This window comes from Apodemus sylvaticus, chromosome X (genome assembly GCF_947179515.1).
Source record: "Apodemus sylvaticus chromosome X, mApoSyl1.1, whole genome shotgun sequence".
NCBI lineage: Eukaryota > Metazoa > Chordata > Mammalia > Rodentia > Muridae > Apodemus > Apodemus sylvaticus.
Window position 1 is genome coordinate 2572573 of NC_067495.1, and position 13779 is coordinate 2586351.

Consider the following 13779-nt stretch of genomic DNA (forward strand, 5'->3'; position numbering starts at 1 on the left):
AACCAATAGTCTATAAAAAGTAAATAAACTACTGAGCAAGATTGTTCCTAGAAATTAAAAATATTTAATATTCAGGGCTAGGGAGTTCAGCAGTTAAGAGCACTGATTCCTTTTCCAGAGGAATTGAGGTAAATTCTTGGCACTAACACAGCAAGTCACAAACATCTGTAACTCTAGTTCCAAGGGATCTGATACCCTCTCTGTCCTCTGTGGGCTCAGCACACATGATGCACAGATATATAAAAGCAAAAACACCCATATGCATAAAATAAAAACTAATATTTAAAAGAATATTTAAAATTCAAAATACACTGAATTATTTTTAATGAACTAATAAAAGAAGAAAATGAGACAATCATAAAAAACAATGAAAAGCTATTCAATTGATGACAACATTAATCTGTAATTCTAAAATTACCAGTCTGTGGAGATGGTTCAGTTGGTAAAGTGCATGACACACATACATGAGGAACTGAATTAGATCCCCGGAATCCACATAAACATGTCAAGCACAGCAGCATGCACTTGTAACCTCAACACTGGAAAGGCAGCTAAAGGATGGTAGCTGGAGCTTGTTGCCTAACCAGGCTAGTAAAATTGGTGAGTTGCCCAGGTTCTACTGTCTTAAAAAATAAAGTGGAGAATGATGAACTGAAACATCTGATGTTGACTTCTGCGTGCACAGAAATATGAACATGCTACAGAAATATACTTGTACATGTGTATGCACACATGAATGAACCCAGGAACACACACACAAAAAAAACCCCCAGCAAATTAGGCTCAAACTGGAATATATTTTCTTTTGCATAATGCATCTTTATATATGCTATAAAATGTCACATTTTATAATTATATATATATATATATGTACCTACAAATAAAATTATAGAATTCAAGTCAGGTATATATGAAGAGTACCTCTTATTTAGTGTCATACTGGATATCCTACCTAATTCAGTAAAACCATGAAAGAACTAAGAGTTACAAGAATCAGAGGCTGGAGAAATGGTTCAGCATTTAAGACTGCTTACTGCTCTTGCAGAAGACTTGAGTTCAATTCCCAGTACCCACATAGAGGCTTACAATTACATCTAACACCTGGTCCAGGGGATCCAATGCTCTATTATGGCCTTTGTGTACATCTACATGCACATGCACATGCACATGCATACACAAATCATTACACATATACATACACATGAATAAAAACTTTAATAAATATTTTAAAGAATTCTATGAAAATCGACAAGAGAATATCAGTATCTCATTTTTAGACAATAAGGATCTTGCATAGACAAATCAAGGGACTGTTCACAATAGAAGCTCAGAAAAGTTACCATTTCTGTGGTTGTTTAAATGAGAACTGTCCCCCATATGATTCAGTATTTGATTACTTGGTCCGTAGTCAGTAGCACAGTTTGTGGAGGTTTTAGGACATATGACCTGGCTGCAAGAATTACATTGATGGGAATAGGCTTTGAGATTAAAAGATTCATTCCACTACAGTTAGCTCTTTCTCTCTGCCCCTTGCATGTGGTTCAAGAAGGGAGCTCTTAGCTTGTTCCTGCCACCACACCTGTTACTTATTGCCATGGCTCCATTCTACCATCATGGACTTTTGTCCCTTTGGAACTATAAGCCAATATAAGCTCTTTCTTCCTTAAGTTGCCTTAGTCGTGGGGGTTTAGCACAGCAACAGAAAAGTAACTTGAATACAGAAGTTGGTTCTAGAGAGTGAGTAGGCATTGTTAGGAAAAATCTGACCTTGTTGTTGTTTTCTGTTGTTGCTGTTTTACCTTTCTTTCTTTCTTTCTTTCTTTCTTTCTTTCTTTCTTTCTTTCTTTCTTTCTTTCTTTCTATCTTTCTTTCTTTCTTTCTTTCTTTCTTTCTTTCTTTCCTTCCTTCTTGGAATGTGGAGGATTTGGGGAAAGTAGACGAATCCTATAATCAAAGCATAAGGGTCCATTCTAGTAGTAACTTGGAAAATAGTAGTGCTGAGAGCAAGAAGATCTGTGAAGGCACAGATCAAGAGGTTGTTCAGAGATGAACATGGTTAGTCATTGTGATAAAGGCCATTATTGTGGTATTTTGACAAGAAATATAGCAGGCTTCTGTCCTTGTCCTAAAAACTTTCCCAACATTAAATTACAAATGCACTAATTTCTTTGGTGGATGCAATTTCTTTTTTTTATTATTGATATATTTTTTATTTACATTTCAAATTATTTCCCCTTTTCTGGGTCCCCGCTCCCCACAAGTTCCATAAGCCCTCTTCCCTCCCCCTGTTCCTCCATCCTCCCCTTCCCAATTCCCTGTTCTGGAATTCCCCTATACTCTTGCACCAAGTCTTTCCAGAACCAGGGGCCACTCCTCCATTCTTTTTGGACATCATTTAATTTGTGGATTATGTCCTGGGTATTCAAAGTTTCTAGGCTAATATCCACTTATCAGTGAGTGCATACCGTGATTGATCTTTTGAGACTGGGTTACCTCACTTAGTATGATGTTATCCAGCTCCATCCATTTGTCTAAGAATTTCATTAATTCATTGCTTCTAATGGCTGAATAGTACTCCGTTGTGTAAATATACCACATTTTTTGTATCCATTCCTCTGTTGAAGGACACCTAGGTTCTTTCCAGCTTCTGGCTACTACAAATAGGGCTGCTATGAACATAGTTGAGCATGTGTCCTTATTGCATGCTGAAGAATCCACTGGATATCTACCCAGGAGTGGTATAACAGGGTCCTCAGGAAGTGACATGCCCAGTTTTCTGAGTAACCACCAGACTGACTTCCAAAGTGGTTGCACCATCTTGCAATCCCATCAGCAGTGGAGGAGTGTTCCTCTTTCTCCACATCCTCGCCAACACCTGCTGTCTCCTGAGTTTTTGACCTTAGCCATTCTGACTGGTGTGAGGTGAAATCTCAAGGTTGTTTTGATTTGCATTTTCCTAATGATTAATGATGTTGAACATTTCTGAAGGTGTTTCTCAGATCTCCGAAGTTCTTCATGTGAAAATTCTTTGTTTAGCTCCATACCCCACTTTTTAATAGGGTTATTTGGTTCTCTGGGTTTTACTTTCTTGAGTTCTTTATATATATTAGATATTAGCCCTCTGTTGGATTTAGGGTTGGTGAAGATCCTTTCCCAGTCTGTTGGTTGACGTTTTGTCCTTTTGACGGTGTCCTTTGCCTTACAGAAACTTTGTAGTTTTATGAGGTCTCATTTGTCAATTCTTGATCTTAGAGCATAAGCTATTGGTGTTCTATTCCAGAACTTTTCCCCTGTGCACATGTCCTCCAGGGTCTTCCCCAGTTTCTTTTCGATTAGTTTCAGTGTGTCAGGTTTTATGTGGAGGTCCTTGATCCATTTGGAGTTGAGCTTGGTACAAGGAGATAAGTATGGATCGATGCGCATTCTTCTGCATGCTGACCTCCAATTGAAACAGCACCATTTGTTGAAAAGTCTATCTTTTTTTCCACTGGATGCTTTCAGCTCCTTTGCCGAAGACCAAGCGACCATAGATGTGTGGGTTCATTTCTGGGTCTTCAATCCTATTCCATTGATCCGCTTGCCTGATATTGTACCAATACCATGCAGTTTTTCTCACTATTGCTCTGTAGTAGAGTTTAAAGTCTGGGATACTGAATCCCCCTGAAGTTCTTTTACTGTTGAGAATAGTTTTAGCTATCCTGGGTTTTTTGTTATTCCAGATGAATTTGAGAATTGCTCTTTCTAGCTCTATGAAGAACTGGGTTGGGATTTTTATGGGGATAGCATTGAATCTGTAGATTGCCTTTGGCAAGATGGCCATTTTAACTATATTAATCCTGCCAATCCACGAGCATGGAAGGTTTTTCCATTTTCTGAGATCTTCTTCGATTTCCTTCTTCAGAGATCTGAAGTTCTTGTCATATAGGTCTTTCACTTGTTTGGTTAGAGTCACCCCAAGATACTTTATGCTGTTTGTAGCTATTGTGAAGGGGGTCATTTCCCTAATTTCTTTCTCAACATGCTTATCCTTTGAATATATAAAGGCTACTGATTTGCTTGCGTTGATTTTGTAGCCAGCTACTTTGCTGAAGTTGTTTATCAGCTGTAGGCGTTCTCTAGTAGGGTTTTTAGGGTCACTTAAGTATATGATCATATCATCTGCAAATAGTGACAGTTTGAGTTCTTCCTTTCCAATTTGTATCCCTTTGACTTCCTTATGTTGTCTAATTGCTCTAGCTAGGACTTCAAGAACTATATTGAAAAGATATGGAGAGAGGGGGCAGCCTTGTCTAGTCCCTGATATTAGTGGGATTGCTTCAAGTTTCCCTCCATTTAGTTTGATGTTGGCTACCAGTTTGCTGTATATTGCTTTTACTATGTTTAGATATGGGCCTTGAATTCCTGTCCTTTCCAAGACTTTTAGCATGAAAGGATGCTGAATTTTGTCAAATGCTTTTTCGGCATCTAATGAAATGATCATGTGGTTTTTTTCTTTGAGTTTGTTTATGTAGTGGATAGCATTTATGGATTTCCTTATATTGAACCATCCCTGCATCCCTGGGATGAAGCCTACTTGATCATGGTGGATGATCGTTTTGATGTGTTCTTGGATTCGCTGGGCAAGAATTTTATTGAGTATTTTTGCATCGATATTCATAAGGGAAATTGGCCTGAAATTCTCTTTCTTAGTTGGATCTTTGTGTGGTTTTCGTATCAGCGTAATTGTGGCATTGTAGGAGTTGGGTAGTGTTCCTTCTGTTTCTATTTGGTGGAAAAGTTTGAAGAGTATTGGTGTTAAGTCTTCTTTGAAGGTCTGATAGAATTCTGCACTGAAACCATCTGGTCCTGTGCTTTTTCTGGTCAGAAGCCTATCTATGACCCCTTCTATTTCTTTAGGGGTTATGGGTCTGTTTAGATGGTCTATTTGATCCTGGTTTAATTTTGGTAATTGATAATCTGTCTAAGAAAATGTCCATTTCCTCCAGATTCTCCAGTTGTGTTGAGTACAGGTTTTTGTAGTAGGATCTGATGGTTTTTTTGAATTTCCTCGGTTTCTGTTGTAATATTTCTGTTTTCATTTCTAATTTTGTTAATTTGGATACTTTCTCTGTGCCCTTTGGTTAGTCTGGCTAAGGGTTTATCTATCTTGTTGATTTTTTCAAAGAACCAGCTTTTGGTCTTGTTGATTCTTTGTATGGTTCTCTTGGTTTCTACTTGATTGATTTCAGCCCTGAGTTTGATGATTTCCTATCTTCTCCTCCTCCTGGGTGAATTAGCTTCTTCTTGTTCCAGGGCTTTCAGTTGTTCCATTAATCTTCTAGAATCTCTCAAATTTCTTTTTGGAGGCACTCAAAGCTATGAGTTTTCCTCTTAGCACTGCTTTCATTGTGTCCCATAGATTTGTGTATGTTGTGCCTTCATTTTCATTAAATTCTAAGAAATCTTTGATTTCTTTCTTTATTTCTTCCTTGACCAAGGTATCATTGAGTATTGTTCAGTTTCCATGTGTATGTGGGCTTTCTGTTGTTTTTACTGTTACTAAAGACCACTTTTACTCCATAGTGATCTGATAGGAGGCATGGGATTATTTCAATCTTCTTATATTTGTTGACGTCTGTCTTGTGACCAACTATATGATCTATTTTGGAGAAGGTACCATGAGGTGCTGAGAAAAAGGTATATTCTTTTGCTTTGGGATGAAAAGTTCTATATATATCTGTTAACTCCAATTGGTTCAAAGCTTCAATTAGTTTCATTGTCTTCCTGTTTAGTTTCTGTTTTCCTGATCGGTCCATTGGTGAAAGTGGAGTGTTGAAGTCACCCACAATTATTGTGTTAGGTGCAATGTGTACTTTGAGCTTTAGTAAAGTTTCTTTTATGAATGAGGGTGCCCTTGTACTTGGGGCATAGATGTTCAGGATTGAGAGTTCTTCTTGTTGGATTTTTCCTTTGACCAGCAAGTAGTGACCTTCCATGTCTCCTTTGATGACATTATGTTGAAAGTCAGTTTTATCTGAAATTAGAATGGCAACTCCGGCTTGTTTCCTGGGACCATTTGCTTATAGAATTGTCTTCCAGCCTTTTACTCTAAGGCAGTTTTTGTCTTTGACACTGAGGTATGTCTCCTGTGTGCAGCAAAATGTAGGGTCCTGTTTATGTAACCAGTCTCTTAGTCTATGTCTTTTTATTGGGGAATTGAGTCCATTGATGTTAAGAGAGATCAAGAAGTAGTGGTTATTGCTTCCTATAATTTTTGATTTTAATTTTATACTTGTGTGGTTATCTTCTTTGGGTTTGATGAAAGAAGCTTAATATCCTGCTCTTTCCAGGGTATAGTTACCCTCCTTGTATTGATGTTTTCCCCCTATTATCCTTTGTAGGTCTGGGTTTGTAGAAAGATATTGTGTGAATTTGGTTTTGTCATGGAATATCTTGGTTTCTCCGTCTATAGTAATTGAGAGGTTCACTGGGTATAGTAGTCTCGGCTGACATTTGTGTTCTCTTAGAGTCTGCATGAGCTCCTCCCAGGATCTTCTAGATTTCATGGTCTCTGGTGAGAAATCTGGTGTAATTCTGATAGGTCTTCCTTTATATGTTACTTGCCCTTTCTTTCTTACTGCCCTAAGTATTCTTTCTTTGTTTAGTACATTTGGGGTTTTGATTATTATGTGACGGGAGGTATTTCTGTTCTGGTCCAGTCTGTTTGGAGTTCTGTAGGCTTCCTGTATATTCATGGGCATCTCTCTCTTTAGGTTAGGGAAGTTTTCTTCCATAATTTTGTTGAAGATATTTGCTGGCCCTTTAAATTGTAAATATTCACTCTCATCATTGCCTATAATCCTTAGATTTGGCTTTCTCATCGTGTCCTGGATTTCCTAGATATTTTGGGTTACAAGCTTTTTGCATTTTGCATTTTCTTTAACTGTTGAGTCCATGGTTTCTATGGTATCTTCAGCATCTGAGATTCTTCTATCTCTTGTATTCTGTTGTTGATATTTACGTCTATGGTCCCTGATTTCTTCCCAAAGTTTTCTCTCTCCAAAGTTGTCTCCCTTTGTGCTTTCTTAGTTGTTTCTACTTCTCTTTTTAGATCCTGGAAGTTTTTGCTCTGTTCTGTCATTTGCTTGTTTGTGTTTTCCTCTAATTCTTTAAGAGATTTTTGTGTTTCCTCTTTCATGGCTTCTGCCTGTTGATCAAGGTTCTCCTGTATTTCTTTAAGTGATTTTTGTGTTTCCTCTTTATTGGCTTTTGTATACTCCTGAATTTCTTTCAATGATTTTTGTGTTTCCCTTGTAAGGGCTTCTAATTTTTTATCCATTTTCTCCTGAATTTCTTTAAGTATGTCCTTCATGTGTTCCTGTACCAGCATCATGACCAGTGATTTTAAATCCAAATCTTGTTTTTCTGGTGTATTGGAGTATCCAGGACTTGCTAATGTTGGAGAATTGGGTTCAGATGCTGCCATAATGCCTTGGTTTCTGTTAGTAATGTTCCTATGTTTGCCTTTAGCCATCTGGTTCTCCCAGGTGTTAGATGGTCTTATTATCACTGGCTGGTGCTTCAACCTACTGTGGAGCTTTAAGGTTATCTCTGCAACACTGCATGACTGGGTTTCTTCTGGCACAGATTACTGATATGCTGCCTTCCTCTTTTGTTTCTTTGGAGCCCTTCTCAGTCTTGCCTCAAGCAATGTTATACTTAGGTTGTCAAGATCAACCAGTTGTTCTCTGTCTGCTTTATTATGGAGGGAAGATGTTGTGGTGGGGGTCACTCCCTCTGTTGATTCTCACATAGGACACAGGTCCTGCGATAGACTGGCTTGCAGATGAACCGTCTATGTGCTCAGTTCCTGAGTGCAGGCAGACCCCTGGAGGTTTGCACCACCAGAAATCTAAAGCTCAGGGTGATACAGTACCTAGTGATCCTTTTCGGTCCCGGCAGGCAGCAAATATGGCCTCAGGGCTTCTCTCCTTCCACAGCTCCCTGGGCAGGACCTCGATTTCTTTTTTTAATTAATTATTTTATTCATTTACATTTCAAATGATATCCCCCTTCCCAGTTACCCACTCCACAAACCCACCAGTGGATGTAATTTCAAAACAGCATAGTATTGAATTGATGTTATCATTATTAGTAGTAACTTATTCAGGTCCACAGTGCTAAAGAGCAAGTGGGGCAGAAAGAAACAAAAGGTACAGTTTGAAGAGAAAAAAAAAAAACCAGGAAACAATGTTGGAGCCAACATTAAGCTCACTGAAAAAGATAAGGAGCTTAGTGCCTTGAGGAGAGCCCACTTCTTTAGATCTGGAATAAAGGGAAGGGCGCCCTTAGGGCAAGACCCCAGTCAACTAAGCTTCCAAATCCTGAAAACACCATTATATGTGCATTCATTTCAGATGAAATTAAAAAATACAACCCACCTCTGTGACCATCTACACCATTCCCACAGCTCACTGTCTGTCAGCCATGCGGTCTTTTTATTTTGGGACTGTTCCAAGTTTTCTATTTTACAGCCTGTGCATCAGTTCTCTCATCTTTGTCCAGGCTCCACTTACTGAAGAGTCTGTCAGCAGGCATTTGTAGCAGCAGAGTCTGGGGTGGGGGCATAGTTCTACCTGGGGTCTGCCCTGCAATCCTGGCATCTCCTTCCTACAGTCCAAGTTTCTGCAATGTTCCTCTTGAATTGATTAATTGTAAGGCCCAATAGTGTATTTATATTTTACATTTGCTTACTTATTTCTATATGAATTAACTTTGACTTTTTTTCAGGACATCTGTACAGCCCACCTGTCCTAAAACTCACTATGTAGATCAGGCTGGCCTTGAATTCAGAGATCTGCCATCTTGTGCCTCCCAAGCTTTGGGATTAAAGGCATGAGCCATCACCATCTGGGTATTAAGGGAAATTTTTATATTCACACCTTTACATTTTTTAATTAAAATTTAATTACATCACTCCCCCTTCCTTTTCTTCTCTCCACCCCAGTCAATATGCTTCACTCCCTACCAAATTGATGGCCTCTTTTTTATTTACTATTGTTATACATATATAGTAGTTTAAATAATAATGGGTTCCATAGGCTTATCTATTTGAATGATTAGTCACCAGTGTGGCACTCTTTAAGAAGTATTAGGAGGTGTGACCTTGTTGATCTCTCTCTCTCTCTTTCTCTCTCTCTCTCTCTCTCTCTCTGAGTGTAGATTAGGATGTAGCTCTCAGCTATTTCTCTAGCACTGTTCCTGCCTGCCACCATGCTCTCTGCCATGATGACAATGGACTAAGCCTCTGAAACTGGAAAATAAGCCCCAAATAAATGCTTCCTTTTTTAAGAGTTGCTTTGGTCATGGTGTCTCTTTACAGTTATAAAATAGTGACTAAGACACTATATAAACACATACATACAACCTACTGAGTCCACCTTATGTTGCTGTATGTATCTTGTCATCTCAGAGCTGACAACTTTGTATCAGATAACCAAACCAAATATTGTGCTTATCTTTGGGATAGGCTGATTCTCCTTTTCTTAATAGTTGCTAGGTGTGTATGGGGTAGCACATAGGTGTAATTTCCCACTGTCATTGTGCAGGTCTTGTTTAGGCAGCCATACTGATCTTCCCTATCATTTCTAGAAGAGAGAATCTCACAGAAGTCTTCCTGTTCTGACTCTTACAATTTTTTCACCCTTATTCCTCAATGCACTGCAGGCTTCAGTACACAGTTGTATTATAAATGTATCTATAGAGGCTGGCCTCCCTATAATTAGTTGATCTCTATATCATGACCTCTGGTGGTTTTTCTGTATAATGGTCTCCATTTTCTGAAAGGAGATGTTTCTTTGGATGTGGATGAGAAATACACTTATTTGCAAATTTCATTATTCCTTTTTTCTTTACAGCTGAATAGTATTCCATGGTATATATGTACCACACTTTCAATATTCATATGTTGAGGATATTTAGGTTGTTTCCATTTCCTAATTATTGTGAATAGAGTGACAAAAAACATATGGACCATGTCAGGGATCTGTATGTGATCTTTGTCCAGAGGCCATGCTAATCTCAGTACTGTTCTAATTTCAGTACATGTGCCTCCAAAACAAGCACAGGCACAGTGTTTTAAAATAAGTTACTCTTTCTCAAAATGTTATGTATTCAAGATAATTCTACTCCTAATCCCAGAACAGCTTTAAACATAGAACTAGAAGAGCTGATTCTAAAATTTACATAAAAGAGATAAAGGCCAAAAATTTCCAAGAGAAAATGTGAAGGAAAAAACTAAGTTGCATATCTTACCAGAAATAAATCTTTTTAAATAAAATCATATTGATTGCTGTTATTAGTTAAAGCTATGATGAATAGACCAATTCAGATGATTTTTTGAGTGGCTGTTAGGACTGGGGAGATGATTCAGTGTATGAAATGCTTGTCTTGAAACCATGAGTACTTAATTAAATCCCCAGAGCATAATCATAAAAAGATCACTTTCCTGGGACTAAACATATTCTAACAACTTTAGATCTGAGAATACTGATTTTCGAGGCTATGGTACAAGGAGTTTCTCATCCTCTGATAATGAATTTAAACTAATGTAACCACTCAGTTCAATCTGGAAGGATCTGATGAAGTGGAAAATAAGGAAATACATCAATCTAGCAATTCCAATTATAGGCACATACACTAGAGACAATCTAAAACATATGCACAAAGAAGCATCAGTGTCAGTTTTTCCAGCACTTTTACAGCATTGACAAATTAGGAACTGAAGAAATATAGAAAATTTTTGTTTAATCATCAAGTGTAAGGCTGTGTGGCACTAAAGAAGTATAGCTACATGTATTCTCATGAATAAATCTCATAATATAGTGTTCAGTACCGAAAGAAAATTCTGGAAGAATGAAAAGAGAATGATATCTATAAAATTTGAGAATAAATCTGTAAGTTCCTAGAGAGAGGGTTTCTGAGTTACAGGAGTTTGATTTATGATTTTTCAATTTTATGATTGTGTGCTATATATTCAAGAAAACTCATAGCTTAAGTTTTAACTTTTGATCAAACCTTTTCTCAGTCTAGTGATATGTGGTCTGATCTTTGCTTGCAATGCTATAGTTAGCCATTACCCAGACAGTGATGTCACTACCATAGGAAATCACTGATATTGTATGAAATACTGCGTGGCTAAACTGTAATGTTGATAGGTTAGGTTACTAAATGAAAATTTTTTTCTGGTTAAACTTTTTTTTTTATTTTCTAAATTCTTTGTTTACATTCCAAATGCTTTCCCCTTTCCCCATATGTCCCATAGGCCCTCTTTTCTCCACCCATTCTCCAATCACCCCCCTCCCTTTTCTCTGTCCTAGTACTCCCCTACAATGCTGAATCAAGCCTATCCAGGACCAGGGGCCTCACCTTACTTCTTCATGGGCTAAATGAAATTTTATTTACAATATTTTCTGTCTTCTTGTTTTTATTATTTAGTAAGCAGTAAGCAGTGAGTGACTTTATTTTGGAGATGGTATCTTACTATATATCCTTGAATTCACAGCCCTCCTGCCTCAGCATCCCAAGCACTGGAATTACAGTAAACAACACTAAACCCGACTTCAACTTATTCTTAAAGTAAAAACAATTCTGCCAGCTTCTCACTACATAGCTCACGCTTGTGTGGGTGTGTGTATGTGTGTGTGTGTGTGTGTGTGTGTGTGTGTGTGTGTGTGTATGAGAGAGAGAGAGAGAGAGAGAGAGAGAGAGAGAGAGAGAGAGCTGAGCTGTTATTTTCAGTTAAAAATTTTTAAATCTGGATATAATCTCCACAAAGAGGAGGAATTGAGTGTTGTACAAGACTCAAACACTGAGTCCTTAACTGAAGCCAAAGAAGAGGCAAGAGAGTAGAGAAGGCCATATCTCTGAAGCCCAAAGAAATGATGGAAACTTTACCTGGAAGTTTCTTTCTTTTTTTAAAAATTTATTTTTTATTTTTATTTGATATTTCCTTTATTTAAATTCAAATGGTATCCCCTTTCCTTGTTACCCCTCCGAAAATGCCCTACCCCACCCCTTCTCCTCCTGCTTGCCAATCCCGCTTCCACTTTCCTGACCTGGCATTCCCCTACACTGGAGCATCAATCCTTCATAGGACCAATGGCCTCTCCTCTCATTGATGTCTGAAAAGGCCATCCTCTGCTACATATGTAGCTGGAGCCATGGGTCCCTCCATGTGTACTCTTCTTTGTTACTGTCTAGCTTCCATAGTGCAAAAAAGTTTTATCTGTGCTACTGGAGGAACAAAGCAATTACCAGTCTTACCCAGCTATAAACCCTTTGAGCTACAATAATGATTGGCCTAAGTCATCACCATTGGTACAATCATGACACAAATGTCATGGGAGTAACTAAGCACATTCTGACAAGATTTAAGCTCTATTCCACATGTGGAAACCCATACCTGGCACCAATATTGGAGTCAAGAACTTGTGAATAGTAGGTAATCGACCTCAGGGGAGACCCTATTATTACTCTGCTAAAGGGATATAGTATTAAATTGAGTTTTAATGACTTATCATTATACCCAGAGATTAGTGTATCTCTCATCCATCAGCAGATGATGATTAACACAGAGACCCACACCTTGTCAAGATGCAGAAATAATGACTTAGAAATGTGCTTTAAATGAAACATTCATATTACAACCCCTCCTCCCAAGGTGCAGGGATCATTTCTGAAGAGGAGACAAAAGAGTGTAAGGGGATAGATGACAAGGAAACTGCTTTATGGACACATCAGGCCAGCTGTACATATAAAGTCACAGCAGTTGAAACAGCATGTGCAAGGATTGTGTAGACTCAAGTCAGGCAAACACCCAACATAGAGATGGGAGGTGGGCACAAATTCCCACTTACTGCTAAGAGCTATTGAAAATTGATAGACACTGAGCAAAAGAAATTCAATATAATTTAAGGTTGTGGCCCATGGTAGGTTGACTGGGCTCCAGTGGAGGGCTACAAATCAAGAGGTATATGGGAAGCACAAACAGTATTTGCTGGGGTAAGAAGATAAAAAAGATACAAAATCCATTTTATAGGAAAGGTGGGATGGATTTGGGAAGAGGTAAGGGAAGTGTGACTGTGATCAAAATGCATTGTTTGAAATTCTCTAGTAAGTAATAAAAATAAGAAAACAACCTTAAATCTGAATATAAAGCCACCATAAGCCTAAATACCAAGCTAAAGAATGTCTCATAACAATTAATGATAAAATACTGCCAAGAAAGGAAACTGAAACAAAAATATAGAGAAACCTTTTTGTAGGAACAGCAAAAAGTCTTAAACCTAGACTCAAATAGATATTGCTCTATTAACCATGCTCCCCACCTGCCCTACGAGCAAGGTATCTGAATGGGAGTTTTAAGTCTATGTGTACTGAGGGTAACCATAGCAACAACAAATGCACACAACAAGCCAGGCTCCTAACGATATTAACAGAAGACTGTGAGCTAGATAAGGGCCTAGCAAAAGGAAAGCACTCCCATTTCCACACAGAAAAACTATTTACTTAACTTTGTACTGTCCTATGCCACATCTGCAGCTGTGGAGAAATATTGCAAGGCATGCAGAAAAGGAGGAAAAAGCAACACCTAGGAGGTTAAGTAATCATCATTAGTAGACTCAGATAAGGTAAAAAATGTTGGAACTATCGGACTGGGTATTCAAAAGCACTATGATTAATATATCAAAAATACCAGCAGAAACAGTGGCTAGCATGTACAGCAGAGTAGGCAATATA

At 38.1% G+C, this 13779-nt stretch overlaps 1 non-coding gene across 1 annotated transcript; it reads right to left on the minus strand.

Moving 5' to 3' along the window:
* Positions 1-10000: 10000 nt before the first annotated feature.
* Positions 10001-10104, minus strand: LOC127675873 (U6 spliceosomal RNA). The gene has a single exon (XR_007975560.1). It is a non-coding gene; the product is annotated as a U6 spliceosomal RNA (small nuclear RNA).
* Positions 10105-13779: the final 3675 nt, after the last annotated feature.